We start from the raw sequence: 14,305 nt of genomic DNA, 5'->3' as shown, positions 1-14,305 counted from the left end.
TTGTGCATTTTGGAGAATAGGCCTAAATGGCTACTAGCTATTACTTTTGGGGACATCAAAGAGTGGGTTTGTTAAAAGGGAGGGAAAAGATGGTCTATTGATACATGCCCCTATTCCTGCCGTATTTTCTCTCTTTGTTTTACCACTTTCTTTCTTTCTCTCCGTTCTTTCTTTATTCTTAGTTTCTTATTACTCTCCCGCCGTGGGTTGTTCCCCCTTTTTGGTCTTTCCTTTTCCTGGGTATCTCTCTCTGGGTGCTTACTACTCTCTTACCATGGGTTTTCCCCCCTTAAGTGCTTCCCTCCATTGGGTCTCTATCTTTCGGTGTTTTTCTCTCTTCCCCTGTTTTTCCTTTTCTTCCTCTGTTTTTTCTCATCCATTCCGTCCCTTTTTTTCTGCCTGGTTACCTTCTTTTTATAGCAAACTGATTCAATGGGATTTCTCCCTTTTACCCTTAAGCCTTCACCAACTGTTTTTGGTTTGTTGTGGGCATCCTTTCAAGATTACCCACTCACCCATTGGTTGCCCAGACCACTGTCATTGTTCAGTTCATGTCTGCTGCACCACTACCCATTTCACGACAAAATTCCCTTTTGTTTGTTCCTGCTGTATACCTCTACCTCACTACCTAGCTCTATGGCATGCATCAGATGGTCCCAACCATTTATTACTTCTTTTGGGTAAGATACCATCCCAGCAAGATATATTCCCCGAAAGAAGTCACGGCAGGAAACCAAATATAGACCCCCTTTTCCCCCCATCACCAAACCACACCCTCTGAATCCCCTTGACCGTGGGCCCACCTCCCTTGTATTGACTGGGTACAGGTTGGTGGTGCCCTGGCCCTTCTGTGCTTGCTCCGCTATCTTCTGTGTTTATCTCCCACGCCGTTTTTGCCGTAACAAATTAGTTTAGTTTTGTTCTGCTGCATGGCTCTGTCTTATTTCTTCACGCTTTTCCTGCTGTGTTTGTCTTTTCCTTTAGTTTGGCTTTTCTTTCCCTCACGCGTTTCCTGCTGCTGACACTTCCTGCTGTTCTTTATTTCTTTTCACCGTGCTTCTTTATATTAGCTTTCACGCCTATCCTTTTATACAAAAGAATTTGGGCCTTTGTGGACCAGATAATGTTGACTGGATCAAAAGGGTCTTGGGCCCAATTTGTCTTTTTCTGCCGAAGCCATTCTGCCAGGGAACTGTATTATGCGGCAAATCTGTATTCTGCGGCAGATTTGTATTCTGCGGCAGATTTGTGTTTTGCTGTAAATTGCTTTCACTTGCACTTATTTCTTTGGACCTTTCTTGCTCTTCGGTTTTCCTGGTGGGTCTTTGGGCCTTGCTTTTCATTGGGCTTTCTTTCTCATGGCTTTTGGATATGGATTTGCAAAATTGGGCATCAACAATGTACTTCTAAGATATGGAACATATGTCATTGTACATCCTTGGTATGATAGTCACTCTATAAGTACAAAATTCTTGTAAGATAATGGGGCAAGGGCCAAGATTCATTTCTTCAAGAGTGTGCTTCACTCACATTAGGGGTGACAAATGGGCAAGTTGGGTCATAAATGAGTTGGGTGTGTAATTAACCATTTATCCATTTATGACCCGTTTATATATAAATTAATTATCCATTATGCTAGGTTCTAAAAGTTTAGAACAATTGGCAAATCGTGAACACAAACTTGTCTAGATATAAATCCTAGAGTCTATAGATATTATTAGACAATACTCAAAGTAATACAAGTCAAGATCCAAGAACAAGCAAACTGCAAAAAAGAGAATTCGAAATTTGCCTAGTTCGATCAGTCGAAAAACAACCTTAACCAATTGAAAAACGAGTCTGTAGAATTTTAAATTCGACCCAACAGTAGTTCAAGCCCAAAAAGGAGTAGGATTTCAGATCTACTTCTTCTAGTATGTAAAGGAAACCCTAGGCACGTTTTATTATGACTTTGAAGGTGCTCTTGTGAGAACTAAAAGGTTTTGTGCCTTCCTCTATCAAAGTCACTACCGGATATTACTCTCATATCTTTGAAACCGATAGATCTAAAATTACTACATCAAGATCAACAATAGTTGAAGATCTAAACCTTCGAGGGCGGTCTTGGAGTCACAAACAAGAGAGTTTGTGTTGATAAACCTTTGAGTAGAGTTTCAAAGTCACAAGTGTGGGTGCTTGTGTTGCAAAGGCCAAGGAAAGAAGTAGTTCATAGATTCGGAGCTATCATGGGTTCGTAGTAGTAAGTTTTATATGTAATAGCAATAAGATGTTAGTAGTCTAAGTCTTATTGTAAACTTCAATTCTTTCTAGTGGATTTGCTTTTTACTTTAAGGATAGCTAGGTTAAATCCTCCCTAGGTTTTTTACCGATTTGATTTTCCTGGATCATCATATTGTTGTATTATTTACTTTTTCGCTGTTTTGCATGATATGTGATTGTTTTGTTTTAACCTAGATCTAAATAATAAACCTAAATATTCATTTGGTTAATTAATTAGGTTAAACAATCTAGTTTACAGGGATCTAAAAACCTAACACATTACCAATCCAATCCATTTAATTAGTAACCCACCCATTTAACCCAATATGAACCAAATATCTTTAAAACTACTTGAATACCCTCTTGACCTCCAAAATACCCTTAAATAGTTAAAATGACCCAAATACCCCTACACTTCCAAAATTACCAATATACCTTTGAACATCCAAAATTATCCCCAAAATCTCTAAAATGTGCAAAATATCGCCAAAATCTCTAAAATGAGAAAATACCCATGAAACCTCTAAAATGACCAAAATACCCTCAATATCTCTAAAATTACCAAATATGCTCAAAAACCACTAAAATGGCCAAAATATCCCCAAAATCTCTAAAATGAGCAAAATACCCATAAAACCTCTAAAATGACCAAAATACCCCTAATATCTCTAAAATCATCAAATATGCTCAAAAACCACTAAAATGACCAAAATAACTCCAAAACCTCTAAAATTAGCAAAATAGCCCCCAAAACCTCTAAAATGTCCAAAATATCCCTGAAACCTAAAAAATGACCGAAATACCCCCAAAACCTATAAAATGACTGAAATATCCCCCAAAACCTATAAAATGACCAGAATACTCTCAAAACCTTTAAAATGACTGAAATACCCCCCAAAACCTAAAACAATTACCAAAATACCCCTGAAACCTAAAAATTATTAAAATACCTACTAAAACTAAAAAATGACCGAAATACCGTCGAAACCAAAAAAATTACCAAAATACCTCATAAACCTAAAAAATGACCAAAAAACCCCTAAACCTAAAAAAATGGCTAAAATACCCGTTGAAACCTATAAATGACCAAAATACCCCCTCAAAATCTAAAAGATGACCAAAATACCCCCGAAACCTAAAAAATTACCAAATTACCACATAAACTAAAAAATTACCGAAATATCCCTAAAATATGTAAAATTACCAAAATACCCCCTAAACCTAAAAAATGACCGAAATACTCTGAAACCTAAAAAATGAATAAAATACTCTCGAAACTTATAAAATGGCCAGAATACCCTTAAAACCTTTAAAATGACCAAAATATCCCCCATAACCTAAAAAAATGACTAAAATACCCCCAAAACAAAACAAAAAAAAAAAAAAAAATTTTACCAAAATACCCCATAAACCTGAAAAATGACCGAAATACCTCTTAACCTATAAAATGACTGAAATACCCCCGAAACCTAAAAAATGATCAAAATACCATGAAACCTAAAAGAATATCAAAATACGCCTGAAACCTAAAAAATGACTAAAATACCTCCGTAACCTAAAAAATGACCAAAATACCCCTAAACATGTAATATGACCAAAATACACCTGAAAAATCTAAAATTACCAAAATAGAGGTTTGGGGTATTTTGGATGTTTCGAGGATACAAATTAAAGGTTCTAAGAGTATTTCTATCATTTTATAATTTGAGGGAATTTCAGTAATTTTTTAGGATTTAGGGTCATTTTGGTCATTTTTTAGATTCTCATTTTTAATTTTTTGGGCTATTTTGGTAAATTTCTAGGTTTCAGAGGTATTTTGGTAATTTTTAAAGTTTAGGGGGTATTTCAATAATTTTTAGGTTTAGAGGGTATTTTGGTCATTTTTTATGTTTTGGGGGTATTTTGGTAATTTTTTGGTTACGGAGGTATTTCGGTCATTTTCTAGGTTTTGGGAGTATTTTGGTCATTTTTAAAATTTCTAGGGTATTTCAGTCATTTTTTAGGTTTATGGGGTATTTTGGTAATTTTTAGGTTTCGAGGGTATTTTGGTCATTTTATAGGCTTTAGACGTATTACGATCATTTTATAGGTTTAGGGGGTATTTTGGTAACTTTTAGGTTTTAGGGGTATTTTGGTCATTTTTTAGATTTTGGGGGTAGTTTGGTCATTTTTTAGATTTTGGGTGTATTTTGGTCATTTTTTAGGTTTCAAGGGTTTTTCAATCCTTTTTTTAGTTTTGGGGGTACTTTGGTAATTTTTAGCTTTCGAGGGTAATTTGGTCATTTTATAGGTTTTGGAGATATTCTAGTCATCTTTTTGGTTTAGGAGGTATTTTGGTCATTTTTAGGTTTGGGGGGTATTTTGGTCATTTTATTGGTTTTGGAGGTATTTTCGTCATTTTTTAGGTTTAGGACATATTTTGGTAATTTTTATGTTTTGGGGATATTTTGGTCATTTTTTAGGTTTCGGGGGTATTTCGGTCATTTTTTAGATTTCGGAGGTATTTCGATAATTTTTTAGGTTTTGGAGGTATTCTGGTCATCTTTTTAGGTTTAGGGGGTATTTTGGTAATTTTAGGTTTCAGGGATATTTTGGTCATTTATTAGGTTTCAAGAGTGTTTTGATCATTTTTAAGGTTTAGGGAGTATTTTGGTAATTTTTAGGTTTTAGGGGTATTTTAGTCATTTTATAAGCTTTAGGGGGTATTTCGGTCATTTTATAGGTTAAGGGGGTATTTTGGTAATTTTTAGGTTTCATGAGTATTTTTCGGTTATTTTTTTAAGTTTCAGGAGTATTTTGGTAATTTTAAGGTTTCAAGAGTATTTTGGTCATTTTCAAGTTTCATGGCGTATTTTGGTTATTTTTTAAGTTTTGGTGGTATTTCGGTCATTTTCCAAAAATTTAGAATTTATGTTGTTTATTTAAATTTTAGATGGGTTTTAGTGGGTATTAGTGGGTTTATCCATTAAAACTCATATAATTAAATAACCTAATGGGCCTTTACCTATTTAACCCAAATATTCAAATGAATTGGGTTAAAACTTATCCAAATAAGGTGGGTAATGGGTAGGTTCATGAATGTAGATAAAAATTGCACTCTTAACTCACATATACACATAGATTAAGTTAGAATATAATCTCTATCTTGTAAAAAATAATAAAAAATAAAAAAGAGGGAATTGGACATATGTGCCATGTCATTTGTGGAAATTTCCCAATGTACTTTTTCTGTTTTATTTATTTTTGGTGTTGATTATTTAATATTTAAAAATATATATTTATTCCATTTTGGCAATTTCCAAAGGCGTCTTTTTTCTTTTTTTTTTTTGGAGGAAAATTTCCAAACGCATCTGTTGAGTCTTGTAGTTTTAACTTTTATGGTCCTCTTGCATATTATTATAAGTTTCTGGCCCACAAAAGATATTTAAGGGTCAGCAAAAATCTAGAATGCACGGACGCGGCTGGGAGGGTGCCGCACCCGAGTCCGACGCGGGACGCGGCGTCCGACGCGGTAGACCGCGCGTCGGTGCCGCGTCTACGTTTTTTTTTTTTTTTTTCTCAGATTCGCGCCGACTCGGCTCGATTCGCGCCGAATCGGCTTCAATTCGCGCCGAATCGAGCTGATTCGGCCAGAATCGGTCCGTATCGGCCATATCGGTCCATATCGGCAGGCGACCGATACGGCCGATACGGCCAATACAGGCCGAAATCTGCCGAAACAGGCTGAAATCGGCCTTGAAACTCGCCGGAGATGCCGAATTTCTGACCTCAGATGCGTTTCTTGCCTTATTCTTTCTTTGTTTTGTGAATCAAGTATATTAATGTGTTTTTTAAGAATATTTTAATAGTAAAAATATATAGAAAATGTAAATAAAAATATTTTTAATTATTTTTTAATCGCCGAGTCTCGCACCCGTACCCGCACCCGAGTCCCGAAACGCACCCGTGCTTCATATGCAAAAATCGACCAATTAATCTATCTGATGATTACCATGCATGCATTTGGCGTTTGAAACTTTCCATATCTGACTAAAGGATTTGGAATCAGTAAACAAACAATACAAACATGCATTTGGCGTTTGATACTTTGCATCAGAACGTTTTAACATTATTGTCAATGCATCACTTCTGCAACATCAACTTAATAATATAATATATAATGTTTCTCATTCGGTACAACTCTACCCATTTCTTCTGTGATACAATTTGTATGATTTCCAAAAGCGGTGATTTGGTGTTATACGGGCGGTGTTGGGTGGGGGTGTTTGTGTAGACGACATGTTTATGTTCCGTTAGTTTCGGCATAATCTAATATTTGGGCTGGGAAACAAGAAAAGCGTGAACAACCCCAAAAAAACAGAGAGAAAACCAAATTTCCTCTATAAATTTAGAAAGCCCTGAAATTGTTTTACCACTACAACTCATTACACTAGACTCAAGTCATCTCATCTCAACCCAATCAGGTCTACACAACACAACCCACTGTTTATTAGTTTCTATTTCTTTACCCAGATCTGTTTACTTGCTTTGTGCTTTTTTGTTTCTCATTCTCATATTTTTTTTATCTATATATATATATATATAAACCGAATTTACACGTCAGCATAATTTAAAAAAAAAAAAAAAAAAAAAAAAAAAAAAAAAAAACAAAAACGTAATTGAATTTTTTAAAACCCACTCTGCCTTTCACGCTTTCCCTTTCACGATACTGTACCTTCTCTTACAGCTCCTCCCAGCTCCTCAATCAGACCCACGGCAAGCCAAAAGCAAAGCATCATCGCATCGCATCTGAAAAACCCACCATACCCACCAACAGACATCTTCTTCCTCAAAATCGTCTCCTTCCTCAGAACACCCATTATGAACACTATAAAAGCAATACAAACCTCAATATTTTAACATTTGAATTATTCTTTTGACATTCTCACGTTACAATCTCCTTCCCCCAAAACCCAAAACTCAGATCATTTAAATATTATCCACACAAAAAAAACCCATAGAGAAAAACGAAAGTCAATACCAGATAGCTGCTATCACCTCCATCTTCTTCATCTTCTTCGCCAAGACTCCTTTCTTTCTTTTTTGCTCAAGCTCCTTTCTTTTTGCTTTGTTTCTTTTTCCTTTCGTTCTTTTGTCTTCTCAACCTTATTTTGTTTTGTGTGCCTTTGCCTGACCAAGCCTATGAAGCTTTCAAATTCAACTTTATATGCCTCTGCCACACGTCCATCAAGTGTTTACTTTTGCATTATTTATTTTATCATTTATATTATTTTTTATTTAGTATTGATTCCATCTTCTTCATCTTCTTCGCCAAGACTCCTTTCTTTCTTTTTTGCTCAAGCTCCTTTCTTTTTGCTTTGTTTCTTTTTCCTTTCGTTCTTTTGTCTTCTCAACCTTATTTTGTTTTGTGTGCCTTTGCCTGACCAAGCCTATGAAGCTTTCAAATTCAACTTTATATGCCTCTGCCACACGTCCATCAAGCGTTTACTTTTGCATTATTTATTTTATCATTTATATTATTTTTTATTTAGTATTGATTGTTTATTTTATTATTTATATTATTTTATATTAAGTATTGATTGTTTATTTTATTAATAGTGCTATCTCTTTTAACTGTTCTTTTGATAGTAGTGATTTTATTTGTAAATAGCCGTGTATATGTTTTGTGGTTTACAACGACCGCTATTAATGTTTTATAATTTTAATTTACATTTAGCCTTTTGTTTTGTTTCTCTCTTTGTATTAATATGAGACTTTTTTTTGTTTGTTTGTTTGTGTTTGGATATAATTTAAGCTTATGAGTTGTAGTTTTGTTGTTGGATGGGTTAACATATTTGCTATTGTTGTGGTTCATCATGAAATATTGAATAATTTGTTTTTTAAATTTGTCTTTCATACATTTATTAAATAATTGAGAATGTTAAATCTTCATACCCAATATATTTCTCATGCATTGCACGGGTTAGCGACTAGTTTGATTAATGCTAGAGATACAAACTAGGTGTTCTGCATTTTTCCTTAAATGGGTTTTTGGTTGTTTGTAATTCACACTCCTCTCTAGCTAGAATCTGTGTTAATTTGAAATTGAATTTGGAGACTGGTAATGGTCGTGGCTTTGGTAGTTGGTGGCTGAATGGTCATTGACAAACTGGAGTTTGGAAGAGAAGATTGGCAATCGGGACAAAGACAAAGAAGAAGAAGAAGAGAGGGAGAGCAATTGGTTAGCATGGGAGTTTTCTCTCTCTTTAAATAAAAAATAACTTACCCACTGTTCACATCTACAAATTTTTAAAAAAAAATACATACTCATACCAAACACACATTTATGTTTTTTCACATCTTGAAATATGCTATTTGAAACATGGTACCAAACACATTTTTTGTTATATGAGTATTTTAAACACATGTCTTCACAACACTTTTTAAACTACAATTTTCACAATATTTTGAATAGCATTACTTGAACATGATTACCAAACAAGCTCATATAATCCAGTATGAGTAAAGGATTCATGAATAAATAGAGAAGGGAGTATTTATAATTGTAACTAAATCGTTTTTCTTTTATAGAGAGGTTAGAGGTCTACGTGTACATTTAAGTTAGATTAATAAGGGTTTATCAAAAAAAAAAGTTAGATTAATAAGGGTGGTATGAATATGTTATTAGATGAGAATATAAGACTCAGTCTATGGGTTTACGCTTTTTTTAAAAAAAGGGTATGGGTTTACATTTTAAATTACATAGGTCCTAACTTCTAATCAAAGATATGTGTTCATGAACAAAGATAGTAAAAATCTTAAAATGATACACTGATATGTAGCTCATACTAATTATTATGTTTTCCTATCCAATCCAAAACAGTCATAGGTTTCGTTCCAATCAAGATGCTAGTTTCCGTTAAACTGAATCACGTAACCCCTCATATTCTAACGTTACTCTATTTTATGCTTCTGCTCCCACATCTATTTTAGCATATTTAACATGATATTAGAGCTAATATTTAACAAACTATACAAACTATATGAAATTTTAGCCAAGTGGAAAATAGTGTAAATATTAAGCAAGATAAGTATTAGATTGTCTCAGGCATCTTATAAGGTTAACATTAGTAGGTTCTTAAATTATCTATCTAAAAATAATCAGTAGTTTCTAGTTTGATTCAACTAGTATAGTTTGTTCTCCTTGAATAAAGAACTTAATATCAACTCCCATACACCAAAAAGATACCTATTGTTGTCCTAGTCTGATAACAATGGGTAATTATCATAGACCATACATTAGAAGCTTAAATCTTATTGTATCTTTAAAACTAACAACATTATGTGCCAGTATGAAAATCGATAAACAAATTCTTCACGCACTCTTTTTTTTTTTTTTTAAATATATATATATATATATATATATATATATATATATATATAAAGCAATACCACTCCAAAATATTAGAGACTAAGAGCCTGTTTGGTACGTATATTTAAACAACAGTTTTCAGTTTTTTTGGAAATACATGTAGGTGAAAAAAAGTGTGAAAATACGTGTAATGTTATTTAAAAACTGAAAACATGTATTTAAACATATGTACCAAACAGACCCTAATTCTTTATTGAGGTATTACCACATATGGCAATAAAAAAAATGTAGAAATAATGGTGAAAAGATCTCAGGAGTATCTTTATTCATATTTTGCAATACCACTCAAAAAATAAAGACCAATTCTTTGTTGAGGGATTACCACAAAAGGCAATAAAAAGATAGAAAAGTAATGGTGAAAGGATCTCAATGGTATATTTTTATTCCTATTTTGCTACAGTTCTTTCTTTTCTTTTCTTTTCTTTTTTGAGCAAACTGTTCTTTCTTTATATTTATATATATAGGAACCTTCAACCTAAAAGGTCTCAACACAGCTATAAGTAAAAGATTGCTGAAACTGAGAAAGATGGAAAAAACACAAAAGGAAGCCCATGACACTCTCTGAGTTGGCACAACTCTAGGTTGTGCTCCTTCCCCTCTCTATCGTATTATGAGGTTCCTAATGCACCGGGGAATATTCAAAGGGAAACTCAATAGCCAAGGCTCCCCAGGCTATGCACAAACACATCTATCTCATCATTTGATGAAACATAGAGAACATAGCATGGCTGCTATGATTTTGCTATAGAGTAGCCTAGTGATGCTAACACCATGGCTTAGTCGAAGTGCACGTGTTCTTGCCGATGGTACTTCATTATTTGAGGTGGCACATGATGAAGATAAATGGAGCTATTCAGCTGCAAATCCTGCTCACAGCCAACTCATCAATGAAGCAAGAACTTGTGATGCTAGGGTGTTAGTGCCTGCAATATTGATTCATGGTTGCCCTGAGGTGTTTGATGGGCTTAGAAGTTTGGTCGATGTGGGTGGGGGCAATGGAACAACTTTGAACGTGTTGGTTAAGGCATTTCCATGGCTTTGAGGCATCAACTTTGATCAACCTCATGTTGTATCTATTGCAGCAGTGATCAGTGGAGTTGAAAATGTTGGGGGTGACATGTTTGGAAGTGTTCTAAAAGCTGATGCTGCTTTCTTGAAAGTAATTATGGTCCAAAAAAATGCTATAGATTATCTTTAACGAGTGAAACTTAGGTACAATTCTTTATATCTTTTGCCTTAAACACTACAAAAAACGTGGGCTATAACTGCATTTTTTTTAGCCACGTTTACAAAAAATGCAGCTATAGCTAACCTATAGCCGTGTTTTTAAGAAACATGCTTATAGACTTAACCTATAGCCACGTTTTTACAACTGCAACTAAAATAAGGTCTATAGCCACGTTTGAAAAAACAGAACTATAAACCTATTGGACCTATAGTCACGGTGTATAGGCCACGTCTGAAAACGCAGCTATGTGTGTGTGTGTGGGGGGGGGGGGGGGACTTTTTTTAAGTGAAAGGAAGAGAAAAAATGCATATTAATTATTTAAGCTTAGTTAGAAATAAATAGTTTTTAAAAAGAAAGAGTAAATGGGTATGAAGTATATTTTATTTCAGATTTTTATACGATACATTATACTTTATGACCAAAATTATGATGCCTTTTTTCTATTTGGGAATCCTAGGCAATTGCCTTAAGGTTGAGCCAATGACAATCAAAACCATATCAATGTAATGATTTGACATTTTTTTAATGGAATCCAAGAGTGTGGTTATTGCCCTTGTCCACTCAAACCCTCTTGCATGATGTGGAACTTCCCCAGCAATAGTGGGGCTTGTCTCAACTCGAACCTACAACTTCTGAACTCACAAACGTGATGGATTACAAGAACTTCTTACCACTAAACCACACTTTCGAGTGGTAATGTAATGATTGACCTAGTAACGTGGATTTTATGACTAGGATTAATGGGTTTTTGTAACTTGTAGAAAGTTATATTGTAGTTGGTTAACTAAAATCCGTTATGTACCTTTCACAATTATTTGCAATGCAATAGATGTTATTCACCTTTTATTTGGCTTTGGCATACTATTGTAGTTGTGATATCAGATACTAAAAGGCATCTTGATACAACTTGAAATTAAAAGCTTCTGTTAGCTACTCTTACATTAGGTGGATAATTATTTGATAGAACACCACAAAGCAACATATTTCACAAGGAATGCAAATCACAAAATGCACATTGATGGGACGGACGAACTCACCTTCCTTGGACGACATCATCAAATATACACGTCCACCTTAGCACAACACGGACGAACACAGGAGAACCATTAATAAGAGCATTCAATGCCATGGACAATTACCAACCAGTGTGCAGACTGTTGGAGCCTCATCAAAACCCATATTCATGAGCCCTAAGGCATTACAAAAGGGCACTAAAGCCACAAGTAAGGCCCCAACGGCTAGGAACCATGAAACCATATATATACACAATGATCAGAAACAAACCAGGTACATAGACTCACCTAAAAAGTATTCATAGATACTTTGATATTTCGAACTCTCTTATTGTTCTCTAAAAATTTCCATATACCAACTTTGGCATCGGAGACGTGGTGGCAAGCACCACACCGGTGACCAGCACCACACCGGTGACCACCTTAAGGGAGCCATTGTTTTACATTTGTAGAGATAATGACGAGGACCTAGCTCCATCTGGACGAACCTACGAGATTAACAATTCGCACTTCATCACACATTTCACTATTTGAACATTTGAATTGAAATCATAATTCAAAGTTACATTTCACAATCTGCACATTTGATTTAAACCCTATTTTGTATCTTTAAATTCAAAAACACACTTTCAAAAGTCACATCCAGCTGGCATGGAACTACAGAGGATAAAGTAAAAACCAACATCATTGTCTAACACAACACGCTAGCTTTCTTATCACCAACTTAGAGTTCTAAGTGTACATTTAAGTTGGATTAATAAGGGTGGTATGGATATGTTATTAGACGAGAATATAAGACTGAGTGTATGGGTTTATAGTTTTTTTAAAAGAATATGGGTTTACATTTTAAATTATGTAGGTCCTAACTTCTAATCATATATATGTGTTCATGAGCAAATATAGTAAAATTCTTAAAACGATACACCAGTTAACAAGATTGAGAGTGGGAAGTGAGTAAAACATAGTGCATTCAGTAGCAACTTTTAATAGTCTATTACCAGCTATTAATTAAAGGGGTAAAAATAAATTAAAAAAGAAAAACATGATGTCTTTTAAAGGTGGTGTACCTTAGGGCTGTCCAAGAGACCCACCAACCCGCTCAACCCGGCCAACCCACCCGAGTTCGACCCGCCACCACCCGATCTGACGACTCCGGCAGTTGAACATGGGTTCCAAACTGTCTAACCCGACCCCAGCGAGTTGATTGTCGGTTTTTCATTTCAAAACCTATGAAACCCAACCCAAACCGATACCTTTAATGTTTCTGGTGAAATATTAAGCATTCTAGACCAAATATGAGGAGATTACGTCGAGATCTGGTCTAGATTCTTCGAGATCCGGTAAGATCTCACTGTTATCCAATGAAATCTAGGCCAGATCTCGCAAAATCCGGCTAAATATTGACCTCGGTAATAAAATCCAAGACCGACCCGATACAACCTGAAACCAACGAAACACAAACTGAAAAATCCGACCAAATCATCCGGGTGGGTTTCGGGTCATATTTTCATCAACTTGACTCATTCGGGTCAGGTCCAGGTTGGGCACAAATCTGACCCGACCTGACCCGTAGACACCTCTAGTGTACGTCTTATACTTTTTAATAAATAATATATCTATCTCTTACCACACAAAAAAAAATATGGAACATATGTGCCACGTCATTGGTAGAAATTTCCAAATGTACTTTATTGTATTTTATTTATTTTTGTCGTGTTGATTATTTAATATTTTTTCCATTTTGGCAATTTCCAAATGCATCTGTTGAGTCTTGTAGTTTTATGGTCCTATTGCATATTATTATAAGTTACTGGCCGACAAAAGATGGTTAAGGGTCAGTAAAACTGAAAATCGACTAATTAATATTTTATCTGATAAATATCATGCATTTGGTGTTTTATTCTATCCATATCTGACTAAAGGATTTGGAATCAGTAAACAAACAATAAAAATGTTAGGCACAATACATATACATGTTTTACATGAACACATACCTTTCCATTAGCCAAAGAAACAAAAGCACAAAGGTTCTGAACAATTATGCAGCCCTGGACATCACGATGCCTATTGGAGACAAATGTGGAGCTGCTATATTGATTAATCTAGATAGTTTAATCACTACTTGATTCATAGAGTTACAAAACAGTTACAATTACAAACCTTGGTTAAGAGGTATGTTAGCCCAATAGCATAAGTTGAGCAATCTTATTTTGTGTGCAAGTCAGTTCTCTTACTTGTACTACAAATCTAAAAATAATAATTAGCTTCTAGTTTGATTCAACTAGCATAGTTTGTTCTTCTAGAATAAGGAACTTAAGATCAACTCACACACACCAAAAAGATACATATTGTTATCTTAGTCTAATAATAATGGATAATTATCATGCAGGACCA

The 14,305-nt window shown here is 34.6% G+C and overlaps 1 pseudogene; it reads left to right on the top strand.

Moving 5' to 3' along the window:
* Positions 1-10,221: 10,221 nt before the first annotated feature.
* Positions 10,222-10,868, top strand: LOC126705226 (acetylserotonin O-methyltransferase-like; annotated as a pseudogene).
* Positions 10,869-14,305: the final 3,437 nt, after the last annotated feature.

Source organism: Quercus robur, chromosome 11, assembly GCF_932294415.1.
Source record: "Quercus robur chromosome 11, dhQueRobu3.1, whole genome shotgun sequence".
Taxonomy (NCBI): Eukaryota; Viridiplantae; Streptophyta; class Magnoliopsida; order Fagales; family Fagaceae; genus Quercus; species Quercus robur.
The sequence above is the reverse complement of the archived record's forward strand: the minus strand, read 5'-3'. Positions and strand labels throughout refer to the sequence as shown.